Source organism: Nicotiana tabacum, chromosome 10 (genome assembly GCF_000715075.1).
Source record: "Nicotiana tabacum cultivar K326 chromosome 10, ASM71507v2, whole genome shotgun sequence".
Taxonomy (NCBI): domain Eukaryota; kingdom Viridiplantae; phylum Streptophyta; class Magnoliopsida; order Solanales; family Solanaceae; genus Nicotiana; species Nicotiana tabacum.
This window is the reverse complement of record NC_134089.1, coordinates 72174467-72184547: the sequence shown is the minus strand read 5'-3', so window position 1 is coordinate 72184547 and position 10081 is coordinate 72174467.

The window sequence follows — 10081 nt, the reverse complement described above, 5'->3', positions numbered from 1 at the left end:
CCAGAGTTTGTATCTCTGGAGTTAGCTGGTTTTGAGGCTGAGTAACTAAGAAACTTTCTTAGCTAATATCCCTTTAATAAAGGACGTATTGCCTCCTGTGTCTATGCATTGTGATTGTCAAACGGCAATAGTTATTGCAAAGAATAAATCTTATAATTGTAAAAGTAGACACATGAAATTGAGACATGATGTCATAAAACAACTATTGAGAGATGGAATAATTTCCATTGATTATGTGAAGTCAGAGATAAATTTGGTCAATCCTCTCACTAAACATGTGGGAAGAAAATTAATTCTTCAAACCTCAAAAGAGATGGGGTTAAGGCCTATATGTTGTCCATAGAGATAATAACCTAACCTATGTGATTGGAGATCCCATGAAGTAGGTTCATATAGGTAATAACAAGTTGATATTGACATTGAAGCACTAAAAGAGAGTACTTGACTGCTACTAGTTGAGAGATTGAGTTATAACTCTTAATGAAATTCATATTCCTTATGGATTGTGTATTTAAAAGCAGTATACACTTGATGAATTCACCTATATGAGAGTGGAGTGGGGCCGCTCCTATGAGATTTTGGCCTAGTCTCTAGAGCTCTCATGAATAACCAGGCACGCGCATGGCCTATTGGGCGCAAAATCGCATTGAACAGCAAAATTACCGGGGGTCGAAATTTGATTGATAAAATCTTTGACTTACAATAAGAGTTATTGGTTCATAGAAATATTATATTTCACCAGTAATTCTGTGAGTTAAATTTTATTGATCTAAGTTTGGTTCATAGTCCAGAAGACACCAAGCCTATTGTATTTAGACCATACAAATCCAGCAAATCTTACTCCTCTTTTATGAATTTTTTGAAAATATATGGGGGGACTGTTGTGATATTTCTAAAAAAGTAGACAAATGTCCATCCAATGGGCAAGATGTATGCAAGTAAAGTGGACAAATATCCATTCATGTGTCAAGATGCATGCAAGTCTTGACAATCATACTTGACAAATGGCAAGAAAAGCCTTAAGTTTTTTTGCCTATAAAAGGGTCTTCCCTTAAGCCAATTTCATATAGCAAAAATATCATTTCTCTCCTTTCCTTTCACGCCTCTCTTCTTCCTTTGTTGTCCAATATTAAATATTAGTTGTTTCCTTTTTTATTTACTTTTCCTACTAACTAGCTTGGTTTGTAATTTAATATTTTACTTATTCTTGTATCCTCTAAATAAATTAGAGATGAGTTTGTTTAATCCTGGGGAAACATTTCACATTGTTGAAATAGTTTTTTAGGACAATGCTCAGCACAACTCAAGTCAATCCGTATATCTGCTTACAAATAATATTGAAGCAGTGTTATTATTGAAATGCTTGGTCTCTCAATTACTACAATTCAATAGGTCAGACTTTTAATTTTAAGATAAGGTGTCTAAATATAAAAATATGAGGTTCAATTAAGAGGTTGCTCATGAGTTTGGCTTAGAAAGACTAATTTACTACTAGAAAACATCATAACACAGAGAACCAAAGAAACCTATCATAAATTCGGACCCTCTATGGTTCAACCTTTAAGATTTTTCTATTGGAACTTGAAAAGTTTAATCCATTTTATATTTAAAGTTAAAGGTTCATATTTAGTATTACTTGTTACAATTTTACTATATATTTGTATATAAATTTATGTTTCGCGTCAAAAGTATTGGGTTCAAAAAATTCATTAGCGTTAAGCAGCATCCATGCTTGCATGGATTAGGTACGTCGTTCCCATACATGAATTGGATCCATACATCTAAGAAATGGTGAGAATATGCATACAAGTAATTTTATTGGAACATTAAATATAACTAATAGAATACTTGAATATTTCCTTTTGAAGAATCTAGATTTCAAATAAATAAATTCAAACTTGAAAAATAATTTTCCTTATTCTGAAGAATGAGGGACAAAGGATCGAGATGAAGTTGGGACTTAAAGATCTAATTAAACAATATATAAACAAGTAAATTCCTTATAGGTTGTGCACTTCAATAAAAGGCAAAAATATAAAATAAAAATAAAAATTAAAAAAACCAAATTTGTTCAACAATATCACTAATTACGAACTTTATCTTGTGTCGGACCTTTAATTAATTGTGGAAAATAAATAGAGCAATTTATGCTATATACCTACTAAAGACAAACTAATTACCCGCTTTTACCTACTCTTAAAATAGTTACACTATATACCTAGCCGACCAAAACTATTTACCCGTATACCCATTTTTCTTATTTATTCTTCTACTGCAACTATGCAGTTTAAAGTTGCCTTGTACTTTTTCCCTATATTTTTCTTCTCCTTCTCTTTCTTCACTTTCTCTAATTGGATTATATCCCTCCCTGTAATCTCTGATCAATCCACTTTTTCTATCCTCTCTTTTTTATGTATTCCAGGAAAACAAAGCTAGAAAGTAAATCTATAAAAAAAAATAGGTTTTTAATATATTCTTCTCAAAATTCTCAATCTCACTGCATTCGACAGATTTTGGCTTTCTCTATATGAGATTTTTATTCAACGTCACGCGCGATCCTCGTACTAATCACCTAAAAACACCCGATTACTTAATTGGATGTTGTGTTCAAAGTTGTTTTCCAGAGATTTTCTTGTTAAACTCTTTTTCAAACTTCAGATCTGGAATTTTGTGTGTATTTGAAGACCAACCATTGTTGAGCTTGAAACTCTTGAATTTAAAAATCCTTTTTGAAGTTTTGTTGTTTGATTCGAATTGGGTATTATAAAATATTATTTATAGTACCTTTTGGGAAGTTCATATTGAAATTTAGACGAAGCTCTCATTTATTTTTCAAATACTTTTCTAAATGAACTATTTAATGGAATTCCATGGAGGTATTATTCATTGCATAAGCTCTCGTTGAGTTAATTAGATTATGTGACAATTGATATTATTTTATTTTAATAATTGAATTAAAAAAAAGTAAACTCTTTGCATACAATTATATACTTTGTTGGTATAACTATATACTATATTGGTATCATATGTTAGTTGAAATATTTTTTGGTTGTATTAGCTACATTTAATTGGTACACTATTTGATTTTTCTTTAGTAACAGTAGAATAGTATTCTATCTTGAATTTTTTTTATTTTCCTTTATGCATGTGTATTATGTAATCATTTTGATTTTTTCTTTATGCGTTTGTTTTATATAATAGTATTATAGTACAATATCTTGAAATACATTCTTATATTAATATGTGGTACACTATTTTTTGATTTTTCTCTTTATGCATGTGTATTATGTAATAGTACTATAGTCATATATCAACAACAACAACCCAGTAAAATCCCACCACTACTATAGTCATATATAGTTGTCTAAATTAATTAGTAGAATTGTATACCCTATTGGTATAATTATGTCATATTTGTATCATATGGTAGTTGGAATATTTTTGGTTATTTTAGCTGCATTTTTAAGTGAATTCTATTCTAAAATGATTTATATGATCATGTTTTGCTGTGTTGGATTTTCTTGTACCTATGGATATAGATTTTATGTATTATGTAATAGTTTTTATAGTTATGTGTAGTTATTGGAACGATCCCGTAAAAATTATATACCCTATTAATATAGCTATATACTATATTGATATCATATGCTAGTTGAATCATTGTTTGGTTGTATTAGCTGCATTTAATTGGTACACCGTTTGATTTTCTTTTAATAATAGTAAAATAGAACAATATTTTGAAATACTTTATTTTATTAATATGTGGTACACTTTTTTTATTGTTCTCTTTATGCATATGTGTTATGTAATAGTAGTATAATCATATAATTGCCGAAAATTAACCAGTAAAGTCGTATACCATGTTGGTATAGTTATATACCATATCTTGTAATTTATGGTGCTCAACAACAGTCAGTGTGATATTCAGTAAATTAGATTAAGTGACAACTGATATTATTTCTATTTAATAATTGGATTTAAAAAATGAAAAAAAAAGACAAAAGGTATATTATACTAGTTATATTTAAAAAAAAGGTGAACAGATATTTACTATATCAATTATTTTTTCTTATTGTATAAAAAAAAAAGAATAACAAAAAAATAGTGAAAACAGTAAATAAAATTAGATTATAAATAGAAAAAGAATATAAAAAAAGAAGTTAAATGAAATTAGAAAAGGAAAAAAGGAAAAAATAAGAAGAAAATGAGAAAAAAGAAAAGGAGAAAAGAAAGAAAAAAAGGAAAAAAAAGAAAAGTATCATAGAAATAAAAAAGATTTGGAGAAAAAAAGAGAAAATTTCCCCACAAAAACTAGTATGGGTAGGAAATGTAATTAGTTTGATGGGTAGAAAAACAAATGGATAGGCAAGGGTAAATAGTTTTGTTTTTATGGGTAACTGTGTCATTCTCCCAATAAATAAGGCAACTAAGTTGCGGTGGGATGGAATACTTATTGTAACGACCCGATCGGTCGTTTTGAACTCTAGCGCGTCGTTCGGCAATTTGAGGCCATGAGCAGCTTCACTTCAGGTATTATGACTTGTACGCGTGGTGGGAATTGAAATTTGGGAAGTTTGGAGTTGAATTGGAAAGAAAATTCTCATTTTGAAAGCTTTAAATTTGAAAAATTGACTAAGGTTGGATTCTTGAGTAAACGGCCTCGGAATCGGGATTTGAAGGTTCCAACAGATTCGTATGATGCTTTCGGATTTGGGCATATGTTTGGATTGGGTTTTGGATGATCCGAAAGCGTTTCGGCGTCTATTGTGGAAGTTAGTATTTTGGAAGAATTTCATAAATTTGGGTTGAAGTGCATTTCATTGTTATCGACGTCCGTTTGGGATTCCTAGTTAGGGAATAGCTCTGGATGGTGATTCTGGTACTGGGACCGCGCCCGGTTATAGATTTGAAGGTCCGTAGGTCAATTCGGGGCCATTTGGCAAAAGTTAGAAATTTGAAGGTTTTTGAGAAGTTTAACCGTGTCACGACCCAAATTTTTTTCACCCTCGGGAGTCGTGATGGCGCTCTTTTCAATTAACACATTACTTCTTTTAACAATTATCAGTGATAGCATGAGAACAGCGGAATTAAATAAGTAAGCGGAAGACTTAAATTAAATAAGCTGAACAATAATGCGAAGTCAACATATGCCTCTACCCACACTCACGAACTACTAAGAGTACTAAATACAACTGTTTGAAAGAAATATAACACTATTTGTTCCGAATACATGAGATAACAGAATGAAATATAATATAGAGGAGACGCCGGGCCTGCGGACGCCTGCAAGGCTACCTCAGTATCTCGGTGGACTGAAGGATGGCTCCCGCGCTACTGCTGCTGATCATTACCTGGATCTGTGCAAAAGAGCACAGAGTGTAGTATCAGCACAACCGACCCCATGTACTGGTAAGTGCCGTCCTAACCTCGGCGAAGTAATGACGAGGCTAGGACCAGACTACCAAATAACCTGTGAAGTTCAAATATCTATATGTACAGCAAAAAAGAAATACAGGAAATAATCAGTCAATGTGGGAAGGGGAAACATATTGTGGGGAGGTAACAGTTCCAAATAGAAAATCTCAATAAAAGAAAGAAACTTCAAAGCCAAAATATCAACAAGAATCAGAATTCAATGATTTGCACGGCATCACCCTTCGTGCTTTTACTCTCATCCTCACTCAAACAATATTTATAATAAAAATGTGCACGGCATCACCCTTCGTGCTTTTACTTTGGTTCTCACCAAATCAATCGTATCATAACAATGTGCACGACATCACCCTTCGTGCTTTTACTCTCTTTCCTTACCACATAGTCAATTAATATCGGTATGGAATGGTATATCCTACGGCACGGCATCACCCTTCGTGCTTTAAACTCTTTCTTCATAATAGCAAACAATGCACGACATCACCCTTCGTGCTTTAGCGCTCTTCCTCACCCAAACAACAATCACAAACAAAGGGGCAAGGGAGTAAACAAATAATAATAGAAATCCTGGCAAGGGAACATAATTAAAAAGTTAAATCCCTACAAGGGAACAATATCAATAATCTCAGCATCCCGGCAAGGGAGATAATCAACAAAGCAACAAACATCCCGGCAAGGGAGCAATTTAATAACTCTTTCTCTTTCTTTCACTTTTACTTCTTAACTCACTTTACCACTTGAGCCAATGCTCCAAAGGGTTCAATCATTTCATATACTTTCACACTTAGTAATATAACTCGAGCCAATGCTCCTCGAAGTTCAAAGATCACAATTTCTTTGACATGCTTTTTACCACATATAGAAATCAACATTAAGGCATGAAAGATACAACAAAATCAGAATATCCGCAATATAAAGACTCACGGTCATGCTAGATACCAACGTATAGATACTCGTCACCATGCCTATACGTCGTACTCGACAATTAGCACGTAGCAAATAAGACTCAACTCCTATACCTCAAGCTAAGGTTAGACCAAACACTTACCTCAAACTTCCACAGCCAAATCAATCCTCAATTACCGTTTTTCCTCTCGAATTTGGCTTCAAAGCGATTGTATCTATACAATAATGACTTCAATACATCAATAAATGCTAAACAATGCGAACCCAATGCCTAATTATAGCTTTCCAAGCATTCTTCTCAAAATTCCAAAAATCGACCCCGGGCCCGCTTGGTCAAAACACGAGGTTCGGACCATAATTAAATCACACATTCACCCACGAGCCTGAATATATTATTTATTTTCAAATTCGACCCCAAAACGAGGTCTAAATCAAGAAAAATCAAAAAGCCCTAACTCTACCCAATTCCCTAATTTCTACCCTTAATTACATGTTTTAGGCCTAGATTTTCAAAAGATGTTGATGAAAAATGAAGGAAACGAGTTAAAGATTACTAACCCAAGAGATTATGGTGAAGAATTGCTTCAAGGATCGCCTAAGAGCTTTGGAGAAGAAGAGGTTTTGTGAAATTTTGAGAAATCCCATAAGTGTTCTGTTTTTGTCTTTTAAAAAATCACTGGGCGATTTTACTCTACGCGTTCGCGATGGGTCAGGATGGTTAGCCTTCGCGTTCGCGTTAACTGGCTCGCGATCGCGAAGCTTTAGCTCCTCAAGCCCTCGCGTTCGCGTCCTACAGGTCACGTTCGCGTAAGGTAACTACCCCTCCCCTGCCTAGGCCCATTTGGCCTTCGTGTTCGCGTGGCCAGGAATGCGTTCGCGAAGGTATAGCCCCCCACTGCCTCGCGTTCGTGACCTAGTCTACGCGTTCGCATAGAAAGGAATTCTCTTCAGCAAATTTACTCATCGCGTTCGCGAGGGTTCTCCCGCGAACGCGAAGAAGACCATACCAGAACTGGAAACCTGCAACTTTCATAAGTCTAAAACCACTCTGAAACACTCCCGAGCCCTTGGGGCTCCTAACCAAACACATGAACTAACTCAACATCATCGTACGAACCTATCAGTACGATCAAATCGCCTAAATAACCTCAAAACAATGAATCAAACCTCAAAATCAAGAATTTTTCCAATTTCTTCATCAAGTTCCAAATTTAGGATTTCAAGTCCGAAACACGTCAAACGACGTCCGATTTTAACCAAACTTTACATAAACATCTTAAATCATATATAAGATCTATACCGGAGGCTGGAACCAAAATATGGGCCCGATGCCAACACGTTCTAATCAAATTTCATTTCAATTTTCCTTAACAATTTCAGAAAAATAATTTCCTTTAAAAATTCACTTCTTGGGCTCGGGACCTCGGAATTCGATTTCGGGTATATGCCCGAGTCCCATATTTTTCTACGGACCCTCCGGGACCATCAAATCATGGGTCCGGGTCCGTTTACCCAAAATATTGACCGAAGTCAAATTTATTCATTTTAAACTCAAAACTTAGCATTTTTCACAAAATTTCATATTTAAGCTTTACGGCTACGCGCCCAGAATGCGCACACAAATCGAGGCAACTTTAAATAAGGTTTTCAAGGCCTCGAAAGCATAGAATGGATGAGAAAACAGGTGATGCTCCATCGGCCACCACATTCTCCACATCTAAAACAATCGTTCGTCCTCTAACGAACAGAAGAAGGAAGTACCTGAGTTGGGAAATAGGTGAGGATAACGGCTCCGCATGTCGGACTCGGACTCCCAGGTCGATGCCTCAGGAGGCTGACCTCTCCACTGAACACGAACAGAAGGGAAACTCCTGGATCTCAACTGACGAACCTGCCGGTCTAGAATAGCTACCGGCTCTTCCTCATAGGACAAGTCCTTGTCCAACTGGACAGTGTTGAAATCTAACACGTGGGATGGATCGCCGTGATACTTCCAAAGCATGGACACATGGAACACTGGATGCACGGCTGATAATCTCTATGGCAATTCAAGTCTATAAGCCACATCTCCCACTCGATCAAGAACCTCAAACGGACCCATACTGCGTCTAACGAAATGACCCATACTGCATCGAACTTCCTCCGAGTCTGCGGGAGCCCAACAATGAAATCTATAGTGATTCGCTCCCACTTCCACTCGGGAAGCTCAATCCTCTGAAATAATCCACCAGGCCTCTGATGCTCATACTTAACCTGCTGACAAGTCAAACACCAAGCCACATGTGCAACAATATCCTTCTTCATTCTACGCCACCATTAATGCTGCCGTAAATCCTAATACATCTTCGCGGCGCCCGGATGAATAGAGTATCGGGAACTATTGGCCTCCTCTAAAATCAACTCCCGAAGCCCATCCACATTAGGCACACAAACTCGACCATGCAATCTCAAAACTCCATCTGCATCTAAGGTAAACTACTTGGCACCTACACGCTGCACCGTGTCTTTAAGGACACACAAACGGGGATCATCAAACTGCCGATCACGGATACGCTCTAATAATGAAGAACGAGCGACCGTACAAGCTAATACTCGACTAGGATCAGAAATATCCAACCTCACAAATCGATTGGCCAAAGCCTGAACATCCAAAGCAAGCGGCCTCACACCGACTAGAATATAAGCAAGACTGCCCATACTGGCTGACTTTCCTACTAAAGGCACCGGCCACCACATTGGCCTTTCACGGGTGATATAAGATAGTGATATCATAATCCTTCAACAACTCCAACCACCTCCTCTGCCTCAAATTCAACTCCTTTTGCTTGAAAAAATACTGAAGACTCTTGTGATCAGTGAACACCTCACATGTCACGCCATACAGATAATGCCTCCAAATCTTCAATGTATGAACAATGGCTGCCAACTCTAAATCATGCACCGGATAGTTCTTCTCATGTATCTTCAACTGCCGCGAAGCATAGGCAATGACCTTGCCATCCTACATCAACACTGCACCAAGCCCAATGCGACATGCGTCACAATAAACGGTATAAGGCCCTGAACCTGTGGGCAAAACTAACACTGGTGCCGTAGTCAGAGCTATCTTGAGCCTCTGAAATCTCACCTCACACTCGTACGACCATCTAAACTGGGCACCCTTTTGGGTCAACCTGGTCATCGGAGCTGTAATTGATGAAAACCCCTCCACGAACCGACGATAGTAGCCTGCCAATCCCAAGAAACTTCGAATCTTTGTAGCTGATGCTGGTCTAGGCCAGTTCTTGACTGCCTCAATCTTCTTCGGATCAACCTGAATACCCTCTGCTGACACAACATGACCCGGGAATGCAACTGAACTCAACCAGAACTCACACTTTGAGAACTTAGCATATAACTGACTATCCTTCATAGTCTAAAGAATCACACTGAGATGCTGCTCGTGCTCCTCCTGGCTACGGGAATATATCAAAATATCATCAATGAAGACGATTACTAACGAGTCCAAATAAGGCCTGAACACTCGGTTCATCAAATCCATAAAGGTTGTTGGGGCATTTGTCAACCCGAATGACATAATCAAGAACTCATAATGTTGTACCGAGTTCGGAAAACTGTCTTAGGGACATCGGATGCCCTAATCCTCAATTGATGGTAGCCAGATCTTAAGTCGATCTTTGAAAATACCTTGGCACCCTGAAGTTAATCGAACAAATCATCAATCCTCGGCAGTGGATACTTA